This window comes from Oryctolagus cuniculus, chromosome 6 (genome assembly GCF_964237555.1).
Source record: "Oryctolagus cuniculus chromosome 6, mOryCun1.1, whole genome shotgun sequence".
NCBI classification, from domain to species: Eukaryota; Metazoa; Chordata; class Mammalia; order Lagomorpha; family Leporidae; genus Oryctolagus; species Oryctolagus cuniculus.
The window spans coordinates 124,199,656-124,226,419 of NC_091437.1; the positions used below are offsets into that span (position 1 = coordinate 124,199,656).

The following is a 26,764-nucleotide window of genomic DNA, read 5'->3' on the forward strand; positions in this document are numbered from 1 at the left end:
AAACAGGCAGCAAAGTCACCAACAATTGCCAAATAACTAGTAGCTGGATGACAAGTAATATCTACAACACCAAAAACCATTACTCTTCAAGACTCAGTTACCATAATATTTGATGTTGTAGCTCGAACAAAATATCACTTTACAAGTAATAATCTGGACCACGAAGCTTTCTACTGGATGCAGTTCAAAGTCATACTTGCAACTTCAAGGCAGAAATTGTAGATACTGATCATCACATGGGACCAAATTCCAGTAACAACATTAGCCATGGATAATAAATTGTACCACTTTGAGAATTAAAGGCACTATCATTTTCTTAAAGAATATTTTATGTAATTTATGGCAACAAAAAGTCCTCAATGCAATATATCACAAAATGCTAAAACACACAAATAGTAAATGTAGCAAAATAAGTGTCATGGAAAAGTCTCAGTGGCACCATGACTGAGTTCTCTATCCCAAGGACTATGTTCTCTTCACCTACATCAACAAAATGATCACAGGAGAGCCCAGGACAATAATAAAGCTTTACAGCAACTATATGATACCTACCTCTGAGGTTCATAATGTATGTCCCCTTACTTAGTATCTTCATTGGTAAATGGAAAATAAGGGAAAATTCAATTAAATGCATTTTGCCACTTGTTAGTAACCAATATAAAGTTTCTCTCATAGTAACAATTGACACAATTAACTTCTATAAAATGTTTACTGGGGCCAGCGCTGTGGCGCAGAAGGTTAAAACCCTGGCCTGAAGTGCCGGGAACCCATATGGGTGCCGGTTCTAGTCCTGGCTGCTCCTCTTCCAATCCAGCTCTCTGCTTTGGCCTGGAATAGCAGTAGCAGATCCCAAGTGCTTGGACCCCTGCACCCACGTGGGAGACCCAGAAGAAGCTCCTAGCTCCTGGCTTTGGATCAGCACAGCTCTGGCCATTGCAGCCATCTGGGGGATGAACCAGCAGATGCAAGACCTCTCTCTTTCTCTGTCTCTACCTCTCTTTGTAACTCTTTCAAATAAATAAAATAAATCTTTTAAAAAAAATGTTTACATTAACTGTGGGCCGTAATAATCTCCAGCACCCTTAACTCTCATTCATATGCAGACATTAGCTACATTTATTAAGTCCTCCAGCAGGAAAGGCGCTATGTATTCCTTGACATAACATTCTTTCTATGCTTATAGGTCTTGGATGCAAGTTGTTGTTGTTATTTGAAAGGTAGAGAGACAGAGACAGGAAGACAGATTTGTCATCCATTGGTTCACTGTCCAACCGCCCTCAACAGCCTCAAGGCTGGGCTAAGCCAAAACCAGGAGCCCAGAACTCAATTTGCATATCCTACATAGGAGGCAGGGACCCATCACCTGTTGCCTCCCAAAGAAAACAATAGCTGGAAGCCAGAACTGGAAACAGAGCAAGGGCTTGATTGCAGACACTCCAGTATGAAAAGTGAACATCCCAAGCAACAATTTTACCACTGTGCAAAACATCCATCCCAGAAATAGGTATTTTCATGTCCTCGTTTTGCCAATATGAAAATTGAGGGTCTGAAAGAGTGCATAATTTGCTTAAGTCTGTAAAGCCTTTAGGCTAGAACATTAAATCAAATCTGTCTGAACATAATATCAGGGATCTTTTCACTATACCTCCTAGCCTCTCATTCCTATAAAGAGCCTAATAATGGTAGTAACTACACTTCTCTTGTTATTTTAACCAACATATATATGTGTGTGAATTGATCTAAACAGTTTATACCCTTGTTGAAAATAGGATCACATATGAATAGCTAGCTACTTAACTAGAGACAGACAGATGCAAGGAAGGAAAAATAAAACAAGCAGAAAGTATTATCCAAAATTGTTTAAATCTCCTCTGCAGTGTTTTGTTGTTTTTTATTGTTTTTTATTTATTTTTTTTTTGACAGGCAGAGTGGACAGTGAGAGAGAGAGACAGAGAGAAAGGTCTTCCTTTGCTGTTGGTTCACCCTCCAATGGCCGCCGCGGCTGGCGCACTGCGGCCAGCGCACCGCGCTGATCCGATGGCAGGAGCCAGGAGCCAGGTGCTTTTCCTGGTCTCCCATGGGGTGCAGGGCCCAAGCACCTGGGCCATCCTCCACTGCACTCCCTGGCCACAGCAGAGAGCTGGCCTGGAAGAGGGGCAACCGGGACAGAATCCGGTGCCCCAACCGGGACTAGAACCCAGTGTGCCGGCGCCACTAGGCGGAGGATTAGCCTAGTGAGCCGCGGCGCCAGCCCTCTGCAGTGTTCTTAAAAGTCTCCTATGGCAAGTCCACTTGACTGACATTACTGCCAAAAGCACTAGTTAAAAAGTAAACATATCTTGGGACCTTTGTGTCAGGTTTATTACCTCTATGACCTCATCTCCTATTACTGTCCCCCTGGCTCAGTGCAGCCACTCTGGCCTCTAGCTAAGCCTCAGAACTTAGGTACGTTCCCATCTCACAGATAGTGTACTGTCTGTCCCTTACAGAGTTCTCACCTCAGCAATCCATAAGGCTCACGCCATCAAGCCCTTTAGCCTTCAGCTTCAGTGTCTCATGAGCAAGACCTCCCTATCATATTTAAAGGTGCAGTGAGTCCTTCAAAGGCAGGTACTTCAACAAGTTCATGGAAAAAGCATGTTATGAAAAACTATACATGGATTCCACAAATGTTTTGCACAAAAGTAACCTTACCTTTTAATTCCATTTATCCATGAATTTTCAAAGTACCCTCTCATTCCCTAAAAGCATTCTCTAAAGTACTAATCAACATTTATGTACCTATACAATTTACATATTTATTTCATTTATTAACATCTAACACAATTGGAATATAAATACCATGAAGACAGGAACTTTTGTTTTATTCAGTGTTATATCTCTAACACAATACATATATGTTGACTGAATAAATGAACTTTATTATTTGGAACCTAAAAAGGAATTGAGTAAGTTTGATTTCATCACTGCCAAACACATCAATTCAAGATTCTCTTAAAGTGCAGTTTCATATAATTTGGGACATACTGAATTTCTCCTTATAAAATGTCGACTTCCTAACCTTGACCAATAATCTTTTCATTGCTCTTTTGAAGTTTAACATGAAGAGAAATCAGAGTTTGGCTTTAAAAGATCCTATTTTTAGTGCAACCAGACTTACATAAACACATCTATTTGTGTCATATCCATAAACTGTTAATAAGAATTAAAATGTTCTTAAGAATTAAGATGTTCTTTAATACTTTACAGCATCCTTCAATCAAATGGATATTAATATCCATCATATGTTGAACATATTTGTTTACTATTTCTATGTCTTTTATTTTTATTTATTTATTTATGAGGTAGACAGAGACCAGTTTATTCCTCAAACGTCCACAACAGCCAGGGATAGCCTGGACTGGGCTCCAACTGAGAACAAGAAACTCAACCCAGGTCTTCAGTGTGGGTGGCAATAACCCAATTACTTGAGCCATCACCACTGCCTCCCAGAATTTGCATTAGCGGGAAGTTGGAAGTCAGAGGCCAGAACCAGGCATTGATGCTGGTATTCAGATAGGGGCTGTGGGTATTCTAACCAGTGTCTTACCAACTAGATCAAACACCAACCACAATTAAATCTTTAGAAAAGCTTCTGAGAAAATGTAGTTCCTTATAATACATATTCTACACTTGATCTTAGCCAAAAGGCCAAGAAGCAATATATAATACATATTCTATGACCAACTATTTTATTAAAAAACATGACTAAACAGTCTGAAATGAAACTAATCTTATAATGCCACATCATACTTAACACTTTAAACCAACTTTTGCGTGACTGAGAAATCTTTCTCTCTCAACAATAAACTTTTTATGCAAATGTAAATGAGAACATGTGACTTCTACCCCATCCATTATATAACTTTTTATCATTTCAATTAAAAAATTAACTGATACCAGCATCTTTTAATACCAGCCTTCCACATTCAGAAGAAGTAAATAACCCAGAGATCAAAATACACAGTAAAATGTAGGAACAGCAGTTTTTCATTGCCAGCTCTCTCTATATAAACACTGAATGCAATGCTATGGAAGTATGACTCCACATATTAAGATGAGGAATATGTCTGTTTACATGTGTCTCTTTCCTGCTCCATATTACACTGGAACCTGTGTGTGCCTCTGTGGTTAAGATTTACTGCATGTTCATATTAAAGTCCCATTTCCAACATTTAAACAAAGACCACAAAGACCAGTTACAACAGTTATTAGTACAACCATGGTGTACCAAAGAATGGAAGTTCATAAAGCTGGAATTGATTGTTTATAGACAATTACAGGTACTGAAATGATTTAAAACATTTCAATTTTTGTTTTGCTCTGCTGAATCAGGCTCATTTAAACAAAGAATCGACACAACTGGTTCAAATATCAACTTCTAATCAAAACCCACCACTAATGTCTTAACAGGGTGGCCATCCTCCTATTCATTAGAGTCCTTGAAAGGTGTGGGCATCCTGAAAGCAGGGTTGTATACAGTTCAAAACACTTTTGGAAGAAATGTCCAATAAAAATATGCCAAATCTGGACTTCTGACTTAAGGCAATACATAAAGTCTGAGAAACAACTGTATATCTCAGATACTGTGGCATAAACAAGTTTTTATTAAGTATATAAAGCTGCTATAAGCTAAATGATCCACAAATAGTAAATCAAAAATACTTACTTTCTAAATGCCATATTATATATTAAACTGTAGCAAAGGTCAATGGATCTATGAGAAAAATTCAAATAAATATTTTCAAGTATCCACATAATGTCATATCTATAAAGTATGAGCTAGTTTGTGCTGGAGTATGTCTGATTCATTCAGCTTTGAATTCCCAGTAGTTGAATATAAAGCTGATATTCAATAAACAGTGGTTGAATGAATATATAGGTTAACATAATATAAAGAATGATAATGATGTAATTAGATTTTTTAAAAATTGCAATTTCACTATTTTTCAAGGTCAACTTAAAGAAAATGTACCTTTCCAACAAAGTTTAAGTCCACCTTAAACTCCCAAGAATCAGTACTGAAAGGATAGACAGCATGGTGTGTGAAGAAGCAAAGTCAGCCAGTCAGCTGGACATCAGTCTACTCCCAGATGCTATGCTATCATTAAACTCTCCAACACTGCAGCTCCCCAAAAGCTGTCACTGAGATGAACTCCCTCTCAGCTTTCTGCCTTTCCTAAACTCCTTTCTAGTGAGCAATCATACGCAAAGAAAAAGTCCAGAATTATTTTTGATAAAAAGTATAACTGTCCGTCTTCTGTTCCATTTCAGAATGCCCTGAAACCCCGGAGACACTTGTGATTAGTAGTGAACTCAGTCACTTAGGCTGTCTGACCTGAGTTCTTTCTGTAGCTCCTAACCAGCCTGGCTCCTGCTGTCATGTTTGTCCTGTAAATCCCTGATCCCTGGCCTGCCTCAAATCTTTGAACAGTGAACTTTTAATTTTTTTTTTAATTATTGTTTGAGACACACACGAGACAGAGAGAGAGAGAGAGAGAGAGAGAGAGAGAGAGAAAGTGATCAAGAGATCTCCCATTTACTGTTTCAGGCTGGAAACAGTTATACTAACTGAAGGCCAATAAAAGCCAAATTAAATTTATTCTAAATTGTTTATCTTTTAATGAGGAAGAATTAGATATAATCAATACTGTTAACAATGACCAATAAAAATTTAAAAATATCAAATGACAAGAACAAAAATTTTGAGGGCAAGCAGTTCTGATAGACACTTAAAACAAAGAAAAGAAACCTTTACTGTTGTGGCTCCAATTTTCTTTTAAGTATCATACAAGTACCTAGCAAAATGTTTGTCTAGCAAGTGTTGCACCAGAATTCTAAAACAAAGAACCAGCTTTCTTCTTTTCCCAATTGGTACAATCTCTCAAAGTTTGAACATCAGCCTATGCCATTTCACTGACAGATAATTTAGAAGAATGGATTCTTCGAATTTTCCCACAAAGCAAGCTGGAATAATTTCTCTTTCCCCTTAAATTCCCATATGCTGTCCAGATGCACATGGAATTGTTAGAAATACTAGCAGTATTTTAACCGGGCACAACCTTCATCAACAATAGCTTCCTCCGCCTTCACCTTTATCATTGTCTAAATAGTCGCTAGTTAGCATTGTTTGGTTTTTTTTTTTTTTTTTTTTTTTTTTTTTTTTTTTTTTTTTTGACAGGCAGAGTTAGACAGTGAGAGAGAGATAGGGAGAAAGGTCTTCCTTCCATTGGTTCACCCTACAAATGGCCACTACAGCCGGCGCTGCACAGATCCGATGCCAGAAGCCAGGTGCTTCCTCCTAGTCTCTTATGCGCTCCCATGTTCTTAACCATCATGTGGTATTGCTTCTCTGATAATATAGTATTTTAGCAGATAAAGTAAGGAAAATAAGGTAAGTGGGGACGCTTAAGGTTACAGGAAAGAACAGAAATCCTGACAAGAGGAAGAGCCACTACAAAGACAGTTTATAAACATACTTTATTAACGTGAGGGGAAAAAATATGCAAGCGAATTAAAATATGTTACATCCATAGATTCAACCTTCAAATAGGTGAATTCCTCACAGCTATAGAAAGATGTTTTAATTCTATTGTATATTATGCTACCAGTCAAGAAATGATAAAATTATGTACTCAAGATTAAGATACTGAAAAATAAAGTTTTGGAAATATCTTCATGTGATGTTGAAAATTTCTTTTGGAAATCAAATGGTAGATATATGCAAAATGAAGAAATGCATTTTCAAAAATGGAAATAAGATTAGGATGCCTGTGTATCACCCCTATGTATCAACACTGGCCTGAGGCTGGCGCCGCGGCTCACTAGGCTAATCCTCCGCCTTGCGGCACCGGCACACCGGGTTCTAGTCCCGGTCGGGGCGCCGGATTCTGTCCTGGTTGCCCCTCTTCCAGGCCAGCTCTCTGCTGTGGCCCAGGAAGGCAGTGGAGGATGGCCCAAGTGCTTGGGCCCTGCACCCCATGGGAGACCAGGAAAAGCACCTGGCTCCTGCCTTTGGATCAGCGCGGCGCGCCGGCCGCGGCGGCCATTGGAGGGTGAACCAATGGCAAAGGAAGACCTTTCTCTCTGTCTCTCTCTCTCTCTCTCACTGTCCACTCTGCCTGTCAAAACAAAACAAAACAAAACAAAAAAAAAACTCTCCTGGATCCTTTGAAGATAATGTCTCATTTAATCCTTATAGGAAATCTCTGCTTCCAATACACCTAGTCTATCACTTTTATATATGAAAAAAGTAAAAGACTAAGATAATTGGTACTTTGGCCTGAAGTCACATTATAGGAAAAAAATTAAAATAGCAATTTCTAAATATCAAGTGATATATCTGAAATATATGCACACAATTTTATGTGAATTATATCAACAAATCTGTTAAAATATTAATTTGTACAAACAGCATGATCATAGCTTACTATATCCAAGGACATTTACTTACTACATGAAATAGATGAGTTCAGCAAAGTCATTGGACATAGGCTAAATCTAGGAAAGTGGTTTCCTATTGAAGCTGGATTATGTAATGGAAAGAAAATTAGCTTTAGAGTTAGATATTCTTGATTTACATCAGACAGCCTGGCCCAGGGAGTTGGCTGCAAAGTAAGAGCTGCTGAGATTAGTACCTGCAGGGTCATTCCTGCGATAACTCCAGTGAGATCCCAATGACAGTGTTGCTGAACAGCAACAGCAGACTAAAGCAATCCAGAAACACCTCAGCAAACAGCTCTGCTCCCAGTGCTGGGAGAGCAAAAGGCAACCATCCCAAACCACAGAAGAACAAATGCACTCTCTGCCATTCTTCTTTTTCCTAACAAATGCCATCTTCATCTGTTAGCCACTGTCCTCTTTTTTCTTCCATTTCTGATTCTCTCCTTCTGATTGTCCTTCCCTCTCCTCTTTTGTCCATTACCTTAATCAAGCATTTTGCGCTTTTTTTAAAAAAGGGGTTTATTTATTTATTTCAAAGTCAGAATTACCAAGAGAGGGACAGACAGAGAGAAATCTTCCATCCACTTGTTTACTCTCCAGATGGTCACAAACGGCCATCAGGGTCTCCCACATGGGTGGCAGGGGCCCAAACACTTGGGCAATCTTTCACTACTTTTCGCATGTCATTAACAGGGAGAAGTGGAGAAGCCAGGACAAGATCTGGTACCCACATGGGATGCCAGCACCTCAGGTGGCCACTTAACCCACTGTCATATGCCGGCCCCTCAAGCATTTGCACTTGTGAACCACTTTCTTCCTTCTCAACTCCAGAGTCTGGTGTTAAGAGCATTCATATACACCGGCATTACCTCCAAATAAACTCAGTCTCAAAGGATCATATGTTTTCTTCCAATTGTAGCAATTTAAGGGAAACTAAGACAATACAGCAGGTTATAGAGTAAAAAATAGATTGAATACACTGACCCATGTATGTTAAAATATCTTGTGGTTTTAGAAAAATATTATGCCCTAAATACAATTGTATATTAAACATTCTCACTTAATCTTTCATTATTTCCGCAAAATTTGAGAAAAATAGAACTTACTTAACAAATTTAACAGGTAATCTAAAAGGATTAGGGTCAGAAAGAAACTCAGTTATTGCTTTAGTGTCCCCAAGCACTACATTTCTTGTCAATTTTGACTTAATAACATCTCACATATAAATCATTCACAAAGGAAAGACAAATCATCTGCCGTTTACTATCATGGAAATCAGAAACCAGTAATCACACAATGCTTTTAATTCTTATCATATTACTAAAATTTTATCAGAAACAGATGTCAGCAGCACAATTTTGATGGAATTAATTTTCTTTTACTTTCATAACAAATTAAGCACTGCTCAGTCGAAAAGTTATAATTATGTCATAAACCTTGAGGCTACATTAGGTGCTATAATTTAAACCGGCAGAGTATAGTTTGTACACTATTGGAAAATAAATTTATTAGCCTCATGATTGATAATTATCTAACCAGCAATGTCCAAGTTCTTTTAAAACATCCAATCAAATTAATATTTAATAAAACTAATAAAATCACTTAAAGATTTCTAAATGTATAATTAATTAGCAATGTATAAATTAGCAATATAACTTCAAAACAGGTTAAAATGTATAAACATTAACATGATTTCCAAAGAATAAGCCAGGAAAATGACTTATGTCCCTAATGAATCTAAAACCTAGAGATAAACTTTGGGTGAAAAATAAAGGTAATGTTTATCAAATAAAATTAGGGGCCAGTGCTGTGGCACAGCAGGTAAAGCTGCTGCCTGCAGTGCCAGCATCCCATTTGGGTGCAAGTGCTAGTACCAGCTGCTCCACTTCTAATCCAGCTCCCTGCTAATGCACCTTGGAAAGCAGTAGAAGATGGCCCAAATCCTTGGGCCCCTACAACCACGCAGGAGACCCGGAAGAAGCTTCTAGCTCCTGGCTTCAGATTGGCCCAGCTCTGGCCATTGTGGCCATTTGGTGAGTGAACCAGCAGATAGAAGACCTCTCTTTCTCTTGCCTCTCTATAATTCTGCCTTTCAAATAAACAAATAAATCTTTAACAAAAAATAAAATTAAAATTAAAAAGACGAGCCAGCGCCGCGGCTCACTAGGCTAATCCTCCGCCTTGCGGCGCCGGCACACCGGGTTCTAGTCCCGGTCGGGGCGCCGGATTCTGTCCTGGTTGCCCCTCTTCCAGGCCAGCCCTCTGCTGTGGCCAGGGAGTGCAGTGGAGGATGGCCCAGGTGCTTGGGCCCTGTACCCCATGGGAGACCAGGAGAAGCACCTGGCTCCTGCCATCGGATCAGCGCGGTGCGCCGGCCGCAGCGCGCGGACCGCGGCGGCCATTGGAGGGTGAACCAACGGCAAAGGAAGACCTTTCTCTCTGTCTCTCTCTCTCACTGTCCACTCTGCCTGTCAAAAAAAAAAAAAAAAAATTTAAAAAGACGGGGGCCAGCACTGTGGCACAGTAGGTTAATCTTCCGCCTGTAGTGCCAGCATCCCATATGTGTGCTGGTTCTAGTCCCGGCTGCTCCTCTTCCAATCCAGCTCTCTGCTGTGGCCTGAGAAAGAAGTAGAAGATGGTCCAAGTCCTTGGGCACCTGCAACCACATGGGAGACCAGGAAGAAGCACCTGGCTCCTAGCTTCGGATCAGTGCAGCTCCAGCCGTTGCAGCCACTTGGGGAGTGAATCAACAGATGGAAGACCTTTTTCTCTGTCTCTCCTTCTCACTGTCTGTAACTCTACCTCTCAAAAAAATAAATAAAATCTTTTAAAAAAATTAAAAGACATCATTTTAAAAAAATTAAAAATGAAGATGAATGCACAAAATGTGTCTACACATACAATAGAATATTAGTTAGCCTGAAAAAGAAAGGAAAAACTGAAACATGCTACAACATGGATGAACCCAGGGGATATTACTGAGAAAAGCCAGTACAAAAAAACACAAATACCATGTGATTCTGTTTGCATAAGGTACTGTAAGTAATGATGGTTACCAGGGGCTGAGAGGAGAGGAAAATGTAGAGTTGTTATTTAATGGACTGCTTTTCAATTTTCAACATGAAAAAGTTCTGGAGAGCTATAGGATAATACAAATGTGAACATACTTAATATTTCTCAAACATACTCTTAAAATAGTTAATAAGGTAAATTTTAAGTTTTTACTAAAATTAAATGTTTAAAAAAGTGAAAAGTTTAAAACAGAAGGAATGTAGCACAACTCTTCTTGCAGGCTAAGAAACAGCATACCTTACAGGAAAGAATTCATGAATCACACTTATTGTAGTACCTAGTTCATAAGTAAAATCTTTGTGCATGTTTAGATATTAATTATTATGAAATGCTCAAATGTGAAAAAATTAGCAGTAGTATGTTCTACAATGGAAAAGGGAGAATACCACTCACATTAACCTGTATTTGTTAACCTGTCTATATCAAACTTATCCTCATTTCGTTTTACTGATTCTTATTTAACTGAAGAAACATTTCACTAGTATTCTGCCATAGACTAACTCATAAATCATCTCACAAATAAGTCCCATAAAAATATAGTAACCGGGACTAGCATTGTGGCACAGCAGGTTACACTGCTGTCTGTAACTCTGGCATCCCATATGGGCACTGTTTTGTGTCATGGCTGCTCCCCTTCTGATCCTGCTCTTGGCTAATGTTCCTGGGAAAGCAAAAGAGAATGGCCCAAGTCCTTGGATCCCTGCACCCACGTGAGAGACCCAGAAGGAATTTCAGATTCCTGGCTTTGGCCTGGGATAGCCCCTACAGTTGCAGCCATTTGGGGAGTGAACCAGTGGATGGAAGGTCTTACTCTTTCTCTCTCTCTCTCTCTCTGTGATTCTGCCTTTCAAATAAATCTCCTGATACAAAGTTTCTTTAACAAAGCTGATCTCTGCACGGGGCCTGTGCTGTGGCGCAGCAGGTTAAAGCCCTGGCCTGCAGTGCCGGCATCCCATATGGGTGCCGGTTCTAGTCCCGGCTGCTCCTCTTCCAATCCAGCTCTCTGCTATGGCCTGGGAAAACAGTAGGAGATGGCTCAAGTCCTTGGGCCCCTGCACCCACTTGGGAGACCTGGAAGAAGCTCCTGGCTCCTGGCTTCGGATCTGCGCAGCTCCAGCCGTTGCAGCCATTTGGGGAATGAATGAGCAGATGGAAGATTCCCCACCCCCCGCCTTTAAATAAGTAAATTTAAAAAAAAAAAAATCAGGTAAAATATAATACATACTTAAAGCAAATTATCCTTGCTTCTTTCAGAACCAGGTCTTGACTACTTTTAACCCAACTTTATTTATTCAGGTGCACACATGGACATTTCATAGGGTGTTGGGTTTCCTTCAAGGATACTTCATATTACTATGCACAAGAAATGCTTTCCACACTGACTGAAAAGAGATTAAAAGGACTAATACTTCAACTAAAGCATAAATGATTAAGGTGTGAGAATCATCTCTAGCTTGGAAAGAGATTTACACATGTTTAGGTATAATAAATAGAACTAAAAACAGCTCTAGAAACATGGGTTCCAAGCATATCCTAAGTCCCAGAGGATACAACATTCTCAGAGTTACAGGAACTCAATTCTCTTGCTGGGGCACACAACACCAAAGAGGCAAATTTATGGGAAGAATGAAGAGCAACGATGAGTCTGTACTTTTACTAATTTCTTGCTGTGTTGGAAACTGTGAAAAATATCTTTACCTAGTTTATTACAACCTGATGACAACCACCTTGAGAGGTATCATCTTTTTTTTTTTTTAAACAGAGATAGTACATGGTTTAGAGAGAACAAAATGCTAAAACTAAAGGTCTGACTTAAAAAGACAGTTCTTTCCCTTTTACCATACAATTACCCCAACAAAAGAAGCCCAAACTTTTTGATTACACCAGATAGTGTTTTTTCTTTCAAGATTATTTACTTATTTGAAAGGAAGAGCTACAGAGATAGATGGAGAGACAGAGAGAGATCTTCCATCTACTGTTTCACTCTCCAGATGTCCACAGCTGCTAGGGCTGCCTGGAACTTCACCCAGGTCTCCCACATGAATAGCACGAGCCCAGGGACTTGGGCCATCACCTGCTGCTTTCCAAGGCACATTATCAAGGAGCTGGATCAGAAATGGAACAGCTGGGATACAAACCAGCCCCTATATGGGATGCTGGCATCACTAATGTAGGCTTAACCCACTGTGCCACAATACCAGGCCCCCACCAAACAGTTTTATCCCACTGAGGCAACTGGTTTCATACATACATACACACACACACACCATCAAGACTTTTAGGAGAACTTGAAGAAATTTTTTCTACTCCCTTCCAAATGAATGAGTAGTGTAAAGAAGTTAAATTTTCCTAATAACTGGTGTCATCCAGGAATAAAATTTATTCCTCATTCAAATACCATTCTGTTAAATAAGAATGATCGCCTTACCATAACACAATGGCTTTAGTAAAGGTCAAAAAATCGTACGGAAAAATTCTGAATCATACAAGGACATTTTCTTTTTATTTATTTATTTATCTAAAAGGCAGAGTTACAGAGAGGCAGAGGCAAAACAGAGAGAGAGAGTCAGTCTTCCATCCGCTGGTTCACTCTCCAGATGGCCACAATGGTCAGAGCTGTGCCAATCCGAAACCAGGAGCAAGAAGCTTCCTCCAAGCCTTCTCATGCACGTTCAGGGGCCCAAGCGCTTAGGCCATCTTCTACTGCTTTCCCAGGCCACAGCAGAGAGCTGGATCAGAAGTGGTGCAGCCAGGACTTGAACCAGCACCCGTATGGGATGCCGGCACTGCAGGCGGTGGCTTTACTTGCTACGCCACAGCACTGGCTCCCCAAGGACATTTTCTAATCAGCCTAGTAATACACAAGGTATGAAGTAGTATTCAAGAAGATTTGGGGGAGAAGGGTGATTATTCACCCACATGCTCCTCAACAAGAAAAACGATTTACCTACTAAAAGAAAAAATAATCTTACAATAAATAAGAACAGTAGATTATCATTTTTAATAAATGTTAAATATTTCCTGTCTTCGTTGATTCTATATAAAGTTCTACCTAATCAAGTCAGGTTTAGAGATTCTACCTCCTATAAACATTTTCATGACAAGATATAACCTATATAAAAATACAGAACAAACTGAAACAAAGCAAAGATTTGCTGATCTGTACACTCTATTCCTTTCAAGTTAACCATAATTTTCCTACATGAATTTTCCTTTGGACAACACAAAAAGAAACACCACTTGATCAAGTAAATTACCAAAAGAATACATGTTAACCTAATATATCTAGATTACTGAACCTATGATAAGACAATCAATTCTGATCTTTGAATGCAGAAAAGTAGTAATCATTAGCCACTTGTCTTATTACATCTAAGTTGTAATGATCCATTATTAAAACAGATAAAATAATGACATTTCATGATATCCCAATATTCAATGATAGAGTAAGGAGGAAAAAAGAGCACTCTTTTAGAAAAAAAAATTATGTTTCTCTTTGCCACAGGACTCTCAACAGTGTGAATTTTAATTCACATGTGTGAACTGCTTAGAGCCTTTCAGAAAGAAAGGATCACATTGTCTTTCTTAAAAAAATTTTTCAATTGTCAGTAAATGAATAAAAGAAAACATAGCTTTCCAACATGACTAAGTCTAGACATTTTTTCTCTGGTTGCTGTCAGTTACTTTTCTAATTTCTAATTCTAATAAAAATTTTAGTATAACTAAGAAAGACAAACTAAAATTACTCAGGGACTTTAATGCAAAACTTCCAATTATGTGTCTTAAACTCTTTAGCTCCAATGTAAGTTCACAAACTCTGACAGATGTTTTATAACTATTTAAATATTTAGTCAGTAAAAGGATGAAATTATAAAAAAAAAAAAAAAAAAAAAAAAACAGAATGATTTCATTCTTCTCAAAAACCAGGGTGGTCTATGGGCAATTTTGGTACCAGTGGTGTTGCCGGGGGAACAAAATGAAAACAGGTGCCATCAAATTCAAATTAAAGATTTAGTTCTATTTTAAACCACCCTAAACAATGTTTCCATAAACTTTCTAACTGATACTACTATAAATTTGACAATATTTTATAACAAGAAGAGGATTATAAATTGTCTTTAGACCATCAAATTTTAACTGTAACAAATTCAGACTGATTGGCAACACTTCCTTTCAAAAAACTTTTTTCATTAAATATGCAGCATCATTTTTAAATGCAATGAATATATAATAGAAAGTAAGTAAAATAAGGAAAGTGAGAAAGTGTAGACTTGGGTAGTCTTTTTTGAAAAATATTACCATGTTCTAGGCCTATACAACTTTAAAAATTAAAAATCAAGTACAAAATAAATTTAAATTCACAACACATAAGGAAAAGGTTATGTAACTAGTAGCACTACGAAAAGCTTGTTTTCCTCATAAACCTAAGTGTGGTATAGTTTTTAATCATTAAAAATTGACTGGCATTTCCTCTACAGAAAGAGAAATCCAGTAACTGTTTCTTATTTTAACACTCAAAAGACTCAAGGACTTGGCTTCTACAATATAGCATTTTTTTAACTCTTAAAAGATGAAACAGTCCCTCTTAATATACAGAAGTTAATCAGTGTTTCAAAACACAATATTAGATACTTTCTTACTTTTTAAATGCAGTATCAGCGGCAAAATACATTTTGTCTTGTTATAAGTTATACTCTAAGGCCTGTACCACGGCTCACTAGGCTAATGCTCTGCCTGCGGCTCCGGCACACCGGGTTCTAGTCCCAGTTGGGGCAGCAGTTCTGTCCCGGTTGCTCCTCTTCCAGTCCAGCTCTCTGCTGTGGCCCGGGAGTGCAGTGGAGGATGGCCCAAGTGCTTGGGCCCTGCACCTGCATGGGAGACCAGGAGGAAGCACCTGGCTCCTGGCTTAGGATCGGCACAGCGCGCCAGCTGTGGCGGCCATTTGGGGAGTGAACCAACGGAAAAGGAAGACCATTCTATTCTCTCTGTCTCTCTCACTGTCTAACTCTGCCTGTCAAAAAAGAAAGTTATATTCTAAGAAATTAGGACATGAAATTTTCCAGTATGTTACACTGCATATAAGCCAATGTTCTTGACAAGACAAAACAGGGATCTTTCAGAAAGGGTAAAGGACTTTGTTCCCCATGAGGACTCTAGGAGATATATATATATATATACACACACACACACACACACACACACACATATATGTTGTGTGTAAAAATGGAGTACATATTTTTCAGTATTAATTTATATGGACCATGGTTTCTCTCTGAATTAGTTTTGACACCTGGAATGTTTAAAATCTTGTACAGGCATTTAATCTTGCAATGACGAGAGTTGTTTTATTCTGATCACAAATAACTAAATTCTGTTGTCATTTCAAATCTTTCAAACAGTTCAAAGTTTTATTCTTAGCAACGCTCTAGGGAAATATAACTTGGTTCATTAGTTTGGAATCGTAACTTACAGCCAGCTCCATTAGTTGGACTCCTTCCAATACTTAACCACAATGATGGTTTCATCAGCTAGTTTTCACAAAAGCTTAAAGTTTTCAGTATTCATGGAAAAACAGCTTTGAAACTAACATTTCCAGCTTAAAATTTCCCCTATTAAATTATATCTGCAAAAAGATAATAGAATCTTTTTTCACATTAGTACTTTTAAGTAGCTGAATCATAAGAGAAAAATAAATAGTATTATAAAGTTGACCAATATAAAACTTCCCTTACAGTTGAAGTTTCAAATAATCTCACTTGTGTATAATTGTAAAATTACTGTACTGGTCTACTGCTTACTTTGAAAGTGATTAATCAAAGTCAGAGAAAGCCAACCATCAACTGAAGTATGTTTCAAATTTCCTGCTGAGAGACATGTCAAAAAAAAAGATGAGCCAAATTTACTTTAATTAAAACCTTATTTAGAAATATGAAATGTTTTCTATTTAATTCCAATTAAATTTCAATTTTGTCCAACTTTCAAACTGTTTCTGCTACTTGATTACACGTGCCAAAATAATCTTTTCTTTTTTTACTTATTTTTGTTTTTTTTTTTTTTAAAGATTTATTCATTTACTTGAAATTCAGAGAGAGAGAGGGTGAGACAGAGAGAGAGAGACTTTCTATCCAGGGGTTCACTCCCTAACTGGCCACCAATGGCCAGGGCTGGGTCTGGCCAAGCCAGGAGGCAGGTTCATCCAGGTTTCCCACATGTGTACAGGGACTTAAGCACTTGGGCCATCTTCTGCCACTTTCCCAGCCACATCATCATGGAGCTGGATCTGAAATGGAGCAGTTGGGACTCAAACTGGTACCCATGTGGAATACTGGTACTGTAGACAGTGGCTTAACCCGTATACCATAGTGCCAGCCACCCAAAACAATCTTTTTCTATGATTCATATAAACAGATTTAAAACCAAAAGGCCTGGACTTTGGATTACTCTAGTAGGTATAGAAAATTTTATATCTTATTCTAAATCAAACAGTTCATTAACAAAAAATTTAACTATAAACAAATTAGCCTCAATTAATGACTTATTTATCTCTTAAGCAATGCACTGCATTAAATAAGTACCTAAAGTTAAATCTTCTCATTTTAGAAATTTTGACTCTAAAAATTCTTTTTATCTTACATTCTCCACTTATCTCATAAAAAGCACAACTAATGTATTGGCCTGGATTTCTAATTTGGAATTGCTTCCTGATACAACCAGCATATCTTAAAGAAACCTAATCAAAAAGTACCCTAAGATTCTATGACTTGGGAAGACCCCTCTAACTACCTGACCCTAAGACCAAGCCTACAAAATGGCCTTCAAACATTTCAGATACATGTTTCTGGCTGGTTCAAAGACAGACAGACTTATCCTTTATATATCCAACTTAGTCAAAGAATAAGCTGGCAAAAGATATATCTGAAACAATTTTTTGACAAGTAAACAGCAGTTATCTAAAATTCAAAGTAGAACTTCAGAGAAAAGACACTTTCTGCCAGTTCTCTCAAGGTTCTTCAGAGTCAAAAATTTTCCCAAAACTCAATAAATAAAGGAAAAACAGGTCTTCAACAGAATCAAGCAACACGCTACAAACCTGAAGTAACACAGTAACACTCACTCAACACACATGTCAAACAATCTGTTTGCCTCTTTATTTCACTGAACACAAACCCCTACACTGTTCTATGAAAGCTCAGCCCTGTAAAAGCATCCACAGGTAGGAAAGATTCAAGATGCCTTTCACTGTAAGACAAGAAATACCTACTGACGAAACGTAGAAATTCTCAGAGAGAGGCTCTAGCCTCTCGAAGCTTTCAACCATAAGCTCCTCCACTTACCTCTCTAGGAGATAACTGTACTTAAAGTTAACTTTTCAACCCTTTTCATGGGTTTCATGTTGACAAATAAAAATTAGAATCACTGTATTGTGTGAAAATAAATAGAAAATGATAAAGAACTGATTCGTGATAAACAATAACAATCTATATGAAAGTAGAAAGCACTAGGCTTAACAGAACATCTATACACTCAGAAGCTCACTAAAGCTAAAGTCAGTCAATACTGTTTAAATGTGAAAAAGTCAGTATTAGAGAACATGCACAAAGTATTACTGTATCATCTTCAAGCATTGTAACATTGCTTGAAATATATTATTAACAAAGCAAAAATGAAATTTGAGAATGTATAGTATAATTTTCTGAACAAGAACCTTCCTTCATAACATTTTTGCCAATTGCCTGACTCCCAGAAACATTACCTATGAAATCATAGTACACCTGTATTTACAGAAGGACTAACTCCTTATAAGGAGACATGGCACTATCCATCTGAGGAAAACCAACAAACAAAACTGCTTCCCATTAGGAGGAGCAAAGAGAAAGTTAATTATAACTACATACAAATAAAAATGCCATAAATTCAATAAACAGTTCATATAAAAATAAATGAGCAATACAGTTATTTGTACAGATACAAAAATAATAGGAAATAGTCTTTTACATTAAGTGAAAATAAAATTCTTAAGGAATCACTGATAAACTTCTCAGCTATAAATGTTGAGATTTGGGGATATACTTTTTTACCACTTTGTAAGAGACATTTTCTACTGTATCATATATCTGACATTATAATGAAATGATACCTCAAAATTTTACATAAAATTTCTCATCTACACGCCACTGAACTTATTACATGGACAATATCACCAGTGTGGGGTGTAGCAGATCTAGAGAAAAAGAGGCTTGGGTTTTGTTTTTCCTGTACTCAAAGTTCAGCTAAGAGTAAAAGTCTACATAAAAGAAACCCTTAATTATTTTCCCAAGGGTTTCAAAGCAATTGCTTCAGTAAGTCAAAAAGATGCTTTCCTATTTAGCCAAACCATGTAATTTATTAGAGTAAAGGGTTATTTAAAATGATTTAATTTTTCCCAAAAAAAGAAGTACAAAGCCAAGTGGTAATAGGTTATCAGAATTCTAGGAAAATGCCAAATTCTGGCACATTCTGGTCCTCAAGTCATTACTCTCTGGTGTACCGGGGGAACGGAGCACTCTTAGAGAACTTTTCATGCCGGCCCAAATTCTACATTCACAGAAGCCATACTCAGAAAACAGCTGTGAAACACTCAGAGAGTCCAAGAAGAAGCTACCAAACTCTGCTGTGTTTCTAAGAAAAATTTAACACATTACTAACTTTGGGGGTTATTTAGCTCCAAAAATATAAAAAGTATCAAAGATATCTGTAGATAATATCTGTCATCACATATTTTACTGATGGTATCTAATTCAGTTACATGGCTTACATTCTTCCTGTTGACCCAGTGTCAGAAATTCCCTTCTCAGTTCACTTCAGTACAGACTTAAGACTTACTTTACATAAGGATGAATAAAACAGTTCCTTATATCTAGATTAGACTAAAAGGCCAGAAACTGGAGTCTCTTTTAGTCCTAACCCTGGTTCTTTTAATTATTGGTTTGTTTAATGTCTCTATGATTTACTTTTATTATCTATAAATTGTAAGGAATAGTAATAACACCTGTATAATAGGATTATTATAAAAATCAAATAGAGTTAGGTCATAAAAAATACTCAGGACACAACCATAAAAAGGAATAAATTACTAACACATACTACAACACAGATGAACCTCAAAAACATGACACTAAGTGAAAAAAGCCAAATGTAAAGGTTACATAGTACACAATTCCATTTGGGTAAAATATCCAAAATAAGGAAACTCATCTGAGGAAAACCAACAAACAAAACTGCTTCCCATTAGGAGGAGCAAAGAGAAAGTTAATTATAACTACATATGAATAAAAATGCTGGTGGCTGCCAGGATCTGCAGGGAGAGGGAAATGGGGATAAAAATGATTAACAGGGTGTATGGCTTTATTTTGAAATGATGGGAATATTTTACAACTAGACAGAGGCAGTGATTACACAATGCTAGGGATGTATTGAGTGGGACTAAACTGTGTATTTTAAAATGGTTAACTTTTTATAATATGAATTTCAACTTTAAAATTTTACAGAAGAAATAATAAACTGACAGCTTCAAAATTACTTTGAGCAATGGTAAAAATACAGAAAGAGTTCAATAAATGTTAGTTATAAAAACTATTATCCATGCCATGTGAACAAGGTAAACACAAATCAAACTATGCCACATTCCAAAAATTCTATACATTCCAAAAACAATATACATGAGTTTGGAGTTCTGTTTTTATTTTCATGTATTCATTTTAACAATTTCTTTCTGTTAAAATCAGCATGAATTTATGTCATTCATATCCCAGAAACTCATTTCCTCCTACAAAGCTGCTCAGCAAATACATATAAAGAATGGCAACTAAAAACTTATTTTGTATATTTACTACTAGGTTAGCCCAGCAATTTTTTACAACAGGATTATATACTAAACTGGGGAGTGAGGAAGTCATCATGAAGAAAATACACACAGAATGACAAGTAAAGAACTATTTTTAAAATTTAACCACACAATTGTAAATAGGATTGTTACATAAAATGTTTAAATAATGTAACAGGTAAAATATCACTGAACAATTTCACACATGGGCAGGCATTGTGGCACAGCAGGCTAAGCTCCCAGTTGGGATGCCTGCATCCACATTAAATGGGCCTGGTTTAAGTCCTGGCTGCTCTGTGCTTTGGGTCCAGCTTCCTGCAAATGTACCTGGGAGACAATGAGAGATGGCCTGAATACTCAGGTTCATGTCAGACACATGGGAGATCAGGATGGCTCCTGGCTTTGGCCTGGCCTGACTGTTGCAAGCATTTGGGGAATGAACCAGCAGATGCAAGATTCATATTCTCTCTCTCTCTCTCCCTCCCTCCCTCCCTCCTTTCCTACCCACTCTCCCATCCCTCTGTCAATCTGCCTTTCAAATAAATAAATGCTTTAAAAATTTCCTCACACAGATATTTATGAAACCAATGGAAGGTCCAAATTGTGTGGAAACAAAAATTCAGAAAAATTCTTCACAGTGGAATACAAAACCTGGATCAGCCTGGAGAAAGCAAATTAAAAAAGGATAGAAAGGGGCGGTGGTGCTGTGGCTCAGCAGGTTAAGCCCATATGGGTGCCAGTTACAGTCCTGGCTGCTCTACTTCTGATCCAGCTCCCTGATAATGGGCCTGGGGAAGCAGTAGAAGACGGCCCAAGTCTTTGGGTCCCTGCCACCCAGGTGGGAGGTTGGCCTGGCCTAGCCCCTGCCACTGCGGCCATTTGGGGAAGTGAGCCAGAGGACAGAAAATTCATTCTCATTCTCATATTCTCTCTCTCTCTGTCTCTCTCTCTCTCTTTCTCTCTCTCTCTCCCTGCCTCCCTCCTTCCCTCCCTCCCTCTCCTTCTCCCCCTGAAACTCCACCTTTAAATAAATATTTTTTAATTAAAAAAAGGACAGAAAATAATATAGATTGATTTCTGGTTGTCAGAGATCAATAAAGTCATTATCCTTTTTTAAGGACTAAGAAGACATTTATAGAAAGTAGAAAAAGTATTCCATATGTCAAAGTCAAAGCATTTATCCTACAGTTAACAGACAATGTGCTAAAATTGAAGAGCTCACGGTCAGTTTCCAAACAATTGTAGCAGCCAAGATCAAGTCCAAAAACCCTTCACTTCAAATAAAAAACTATGAGAAGAAACTAGGAAGTGCTTTCTACTAATATCTCAGAAGAAAAACCATGAAATATTCCAAAAGCAAAAGAATAATTCATATTTTCCATTCATTTGACTCACGGATTTGTTTTACTATTAGAAGAAGACTGTCTTTTTGTTTTCTTTGTCATGCCAAATGTTTACCTTTTCAACTGCCATTAAAAGATTTTTTTGGGGGAAGAATAACTATACTTCTAATGCACATTTATAAACAACAAAAAAGAAAACTGTCATTAATCTTAATATAAAACTAAATTAGTGGAATAAACTTTCAAATATTTTATGTTGACATCTGTCAAAACTGGGGTATGACGCAAGTAACCTTTACTGGTTCAAAAGCACAGAGTGTAGGTCACACTTCCTAGAACAGTCAAATATTCAACAGATGAAGAAAAATACACATAAAGTGCTTTATGGATAAAACTTTTGGGTTTTAGAAAGTAAAGCATTCTATATATTTACTGTACCACATACTAATAGTATTAATAGCATTACACTATATGAGGATACTTCAAAAGTTCATGGAAAATGAATTAAAGGGTAAGTTTATTTTGGTACAAAAAAATTTGATATCCATGCACAGTTTTTATAATATGAGTTACCATGAACTTTTGAGGACCTCTTAGATGTATGGATTTCTAAATTTATTGCACCACAGTAAACATCATTTAATTCCATTTTCCATGATTTTTTTGAAATAATATCACAACTCTAAGAGATTATTACATTATATAGTTTTTTCTGTGGAGATCTTTTAAGCAAATAAGTCAGTAATTATTACATCTCATGAGTTCCATAAATCTTTGAATAGAAATATCATACACTCTTAATTACTTCATATTTTATGTCTAATAAATAAAAGATTTGGTAAGCTGTAGAAAACAATATGGTGGCTCCTCCAAACAGTAAGTATAGAGATACAACCTGATCCAGCAAGTCTACTTCTGGGCATATAAAAGAAACAACTGGGGCAGGCACCGTGGCTCACTTGGTTAATCCTCCACCTGCGGCGCTGGCATCCCATATGGGCACCGGGTTCTAGTCCCGGTTGCTTCTTTTCCAGTCCAGCTCTCTGCTGTGGCCCGGGAAGGCAGTGGAGGATGGCCCAAGTGCTTGGGCCCCTGCACCCGCATGGGAGACCAGGAAGAAGCACCTGGCTCCTGGCTTAGCAGCCATTTGGGGGGTGAACCAATGGAAGGAAGACCTTTCTCTCTGTCTCTCTCTCTCACTGTCTATAACTCTACCTGTCAAATTAAAAAAAAAAAAAAAAGAAACAACTAAAAGCAGGGACTCAAACAGATATTTGCACATAATGTGTTCACAGAAGCATCATTTATGATAGTTAAAATGTGGAAACAATCCAAGTGTCCACCAATAGATGAATGGATAAATGAGATGCGGTATACACCTACAATGGAATATCCTTCTGCCTTAAAACAGAATGAAATTATGATTCACGCTTCAACATGAATGAACCCTGAAGACATGCTAAGTGAAAGAAGCCATACACAAAAGGAAAAATATGATTCTATATATATGATGTGCCTAGAATACACAAATTTATAGAGACAAAAAGAAGAATGATGGTTACCTGAGTCTTGAAGAAGGGAGTTACAGGGATACTGTTTAAATAGGCATGAAGTGCCAGTGTGGGTGATGAAAAGTTCTAGCAACCTCAAGGGTGATGGCTGCAGAAAAATGTGAATGTACTTAATACCATATAAAACAGTTAAAATGGGGGACAGCACTGTGGCGAAGTAGGTTAAGCATCTGCCTGGCTCGCCAGCATCCCATATGGGCATGAGTTCAAGTCCTGGCTGCTCCACTTCCCATCCAGCTCCTTACTAATATGCCTGAGAAAGCAGCACAGGATGGCTCAAGTGCATGGGGCCCTGCACCCACATGGGAGACCGGGAAGAAGCTCCTGGCTCCTGGCTTTGGATCAGCACAGCTCCAGCCACTGAGGCCGTTTGAGGAATGAACCAGCAGATGGAAGATCTTTCTCTCTCTCTCTGTAACTCTGCATCTCAAATAAATAAATCTTTAAAAAATTTTTAAACAATTAAAATGCCAAATTCCACATTATGCATATTTTACTACAATAAAGGAGGGTGGTAGAAGTTCTAGAGTTGAATTGCCGTGGTAGCTGTACAATAATGTGACTGTACACATCACTGAACTGTACACAGAACATGGTGAAAATGGTAAACGTTATGTCCATTCTACCATGTTTTTTTTTTTTTTTAAAAAGCTGGGTAAAGTCTTCCAGCATTTACTTGTACTCTGAATTTTGTTTATATAAGGTTAGAAGTTAGTTGGTGGCTCAGAAGTTTCTGAAACTGAACTACCATTACAGCTAACCAGAATGCCTACACCAATTATTGCCTAGCAAAAGTATTACTGCCCTTTAACCCACCGGCCCACCAGCCGCAGGTCTGGCAACCACAGAAAACACTTTACACTGTGCCTGATGTTCAGACACACACAGGTTACAAATAGAGTCCACACCTATTTTCCCACGGCTGATGACATACTTTCAGCCTCAACCCCAATCCTTTTCACCTGTTCAGGGCCTTGTTTCCTCACTGACCCCTCCCTCTACAATTTTCACCCTCTCCTCTAGGTCATTCATCTCATTCTAGAATTGGATTCGGTCTCTTCATCCCCCTGAAGTCTTCCCTGGTCCCTGATACCCTCAGAATTTCCCTCCAACACCTCAGATAGCATCTGCTCTTGCCGTTCCCCTCCCTTCCTGCTGTTCATGGCTGCATCCCTCAGGAATTGGCTCTGTACAACTGCACAGAATTATACTCCTGAAAGTTAATCACATTCTACAATTTGATAATCTGTTTGTATTGCCCCAAAAAGAGGCAAAAGAGGCAGACAGACATCTGTGAAAGGTCATCAATCATGTCCTCTTTTAAGACTGTGTCCTCCCTTGCTGGAAGCACTGACCAGATGCTCCTATTCTCTTATTCCCTGGCTGGTTCTCACCTCCCACCTCCAAATCTCCACAAATGGGTACTTATTGTTACACTGTCCTTTCTCTTTTTTTCCCGTCTCCCAGACACTGCTCAGAACTTTGCTTCTTGAAACTTTGGGAGGCATCTGATAAACGCAGAATTCTGTCAGCACAAGAGGTGCTGGAACAATTCCACCCTCGCCAGTAACTAAGGAGCCGGCAGCAGAGGAATGCTTTCCCACTGCACATGCATGTAACAGCGTTCAAGGTTAAGAAAACCACATTTGTAGTTTTTGGCAGGTGAAACACATTTTAAATGAAAAAACATTTAGAATGTTTTCTTTTTTAAATGGTTGTACTGCTAGAAGGAAGTATCTAACAATCTGTTCATTATTAATTGCATGTTTTCTGATATGGTTAATTATTTAGGCTTGATGCAATCATTCAGCTGGTTAAGACTGCTTACTGATACAAAGGTAAAGATAGGATGTATAAATTGCAATGTAAATATCATTTTCTTAATGCTAAAAAATATTTCCTCTAATAGTTTTTAAAATTCTATGTAGATGTAGTATTTGTAGTAAAGAAAAACAAAATCCAGATAATTGATAGGCTATACCTTAATTTAAAGTTGTCATCAGAATACTTATTCTTAAAAAGTACAACTTATAATAATTAATGGTTAGTTGACAAATACAAAAAATTAAAACCCAAGACTTTCTTACACTTTAGAACTAATGACTAGAAATAGCTTCTTCATCTGTTCTCTTTGTATTAATATCACATTACCATGAGAATTGTGTTGTAATTACATGCACTTGCTGTGACCCTGATAACTAATCTATTAGTACATTCCTTTTAAAAAAAATCTTCATTTCAAAGCTTTATCGTAAAAGCAAAATATAAATGAAATTATTTCACTGAAGCCATTTTTAAAATATATTAAGACATAAAAACTTAAGGTTATGGAGAGATGTTCAAGATATAATGTTAAATAGAAAAGAAAATTATAAAACAATATGATCTCATGATTCAAATTTTGATTAAAAATCAGTATGTTTTCGTAAGCATGGTAAATGCAAAGCAAACAGGAAGCCTGTGTATAAAAATATTAGCTGTAAATCTCTTGGTAGTACAAGTACAAATGATTTCTATTTTCTTCTTCATAGTATGCTTTCTTCCTTTACAACTCCTTCCTGTCTACAACAAAAATGCACTACATTTATAGATAGGTGTTCTGGAATAATAACATCTGTAATCCATTTGATTTCTGCCTTCCCACTTGTATTGTGACAGAGTGGAAAAGGACCATCTTCTAAAGCTATGAAGAGTGACTTTTTAGCATCATCAGTAGTCACGTGTCTGATCCATCAACAAATCTTGCTAATCCGTTTTCAAAATGTAATAGAATCCAACTACATTTCTGTCACTATTTTTCATTGCTACTGCTATCCTCATCCACTACTATCTCTTGCATTTTGCAAAAGACTCATAATATGCATTGGGCATGTAGCCTAGCAGGTAGGATGCTCATGTCCCACATCAGAATACCTGGGTTTAGCACCTGGCTTAGCTCCTGACTCTAGCTTCCTGCAGATACAGACCATGGGAGACAGCAGTAATAGTTCAAGTAAATGGGTTCCTGCCACCCATATTGAAGACCTGAATGGAGTTCCCAGCTACTGGCTTCAGTCTGACCCAACCCCAGCCACTGTAGGCATTTGGGAAGTAAACCAACAGATGGGAGCTTGCTCTCATGCTCGCTAGCACTCCTTCCCTCATTCCCTTCATCTTATATATATAAGTGATTTTTAAAGCCTATTAATTATATTATTCCACTTCTGTCACTCTTCGGACTATTGTCATATCACTCCTCTCAGAAACCCTCAGTGACTTCTAATCTCATAATCCTCAAGGCTGTTTGATCTGGACCAGGAGTCACCAAGCACACGCCAACTTCAGTGCTACTGAAACTGTTTAACTGCCTCTGTATAATACATTCCACCCCTCATTTCCTTCAAGTTCTTCTTCAAATGCCACTTTCTCAATGAGGTCTTAACTGGCAATACAAT

The 26,764-nt window shown here is 37.7% G+C and overlaps 1 protein-coding gene and 1 pseudogene across 2 annotated transcripts in view; both read right to left on the reverse strand.

Annotated features, from left to right (window-relative positions):
- The window catches only part of STK3 (serine/threonine kinase 3), a 322,864-nt gene that overhangs the window by 169,565 nt on the left and 126,535 nt on the right, over window positions 1–26,764 (reverse strand). The gene's annotated exons all lie outside the window — the stretch shown is intronic.
- On the reverse strand, window positions 3,539–3,702 carry LOC127490907 (U2 spliceosomal RNA; annotated as a pseudogene).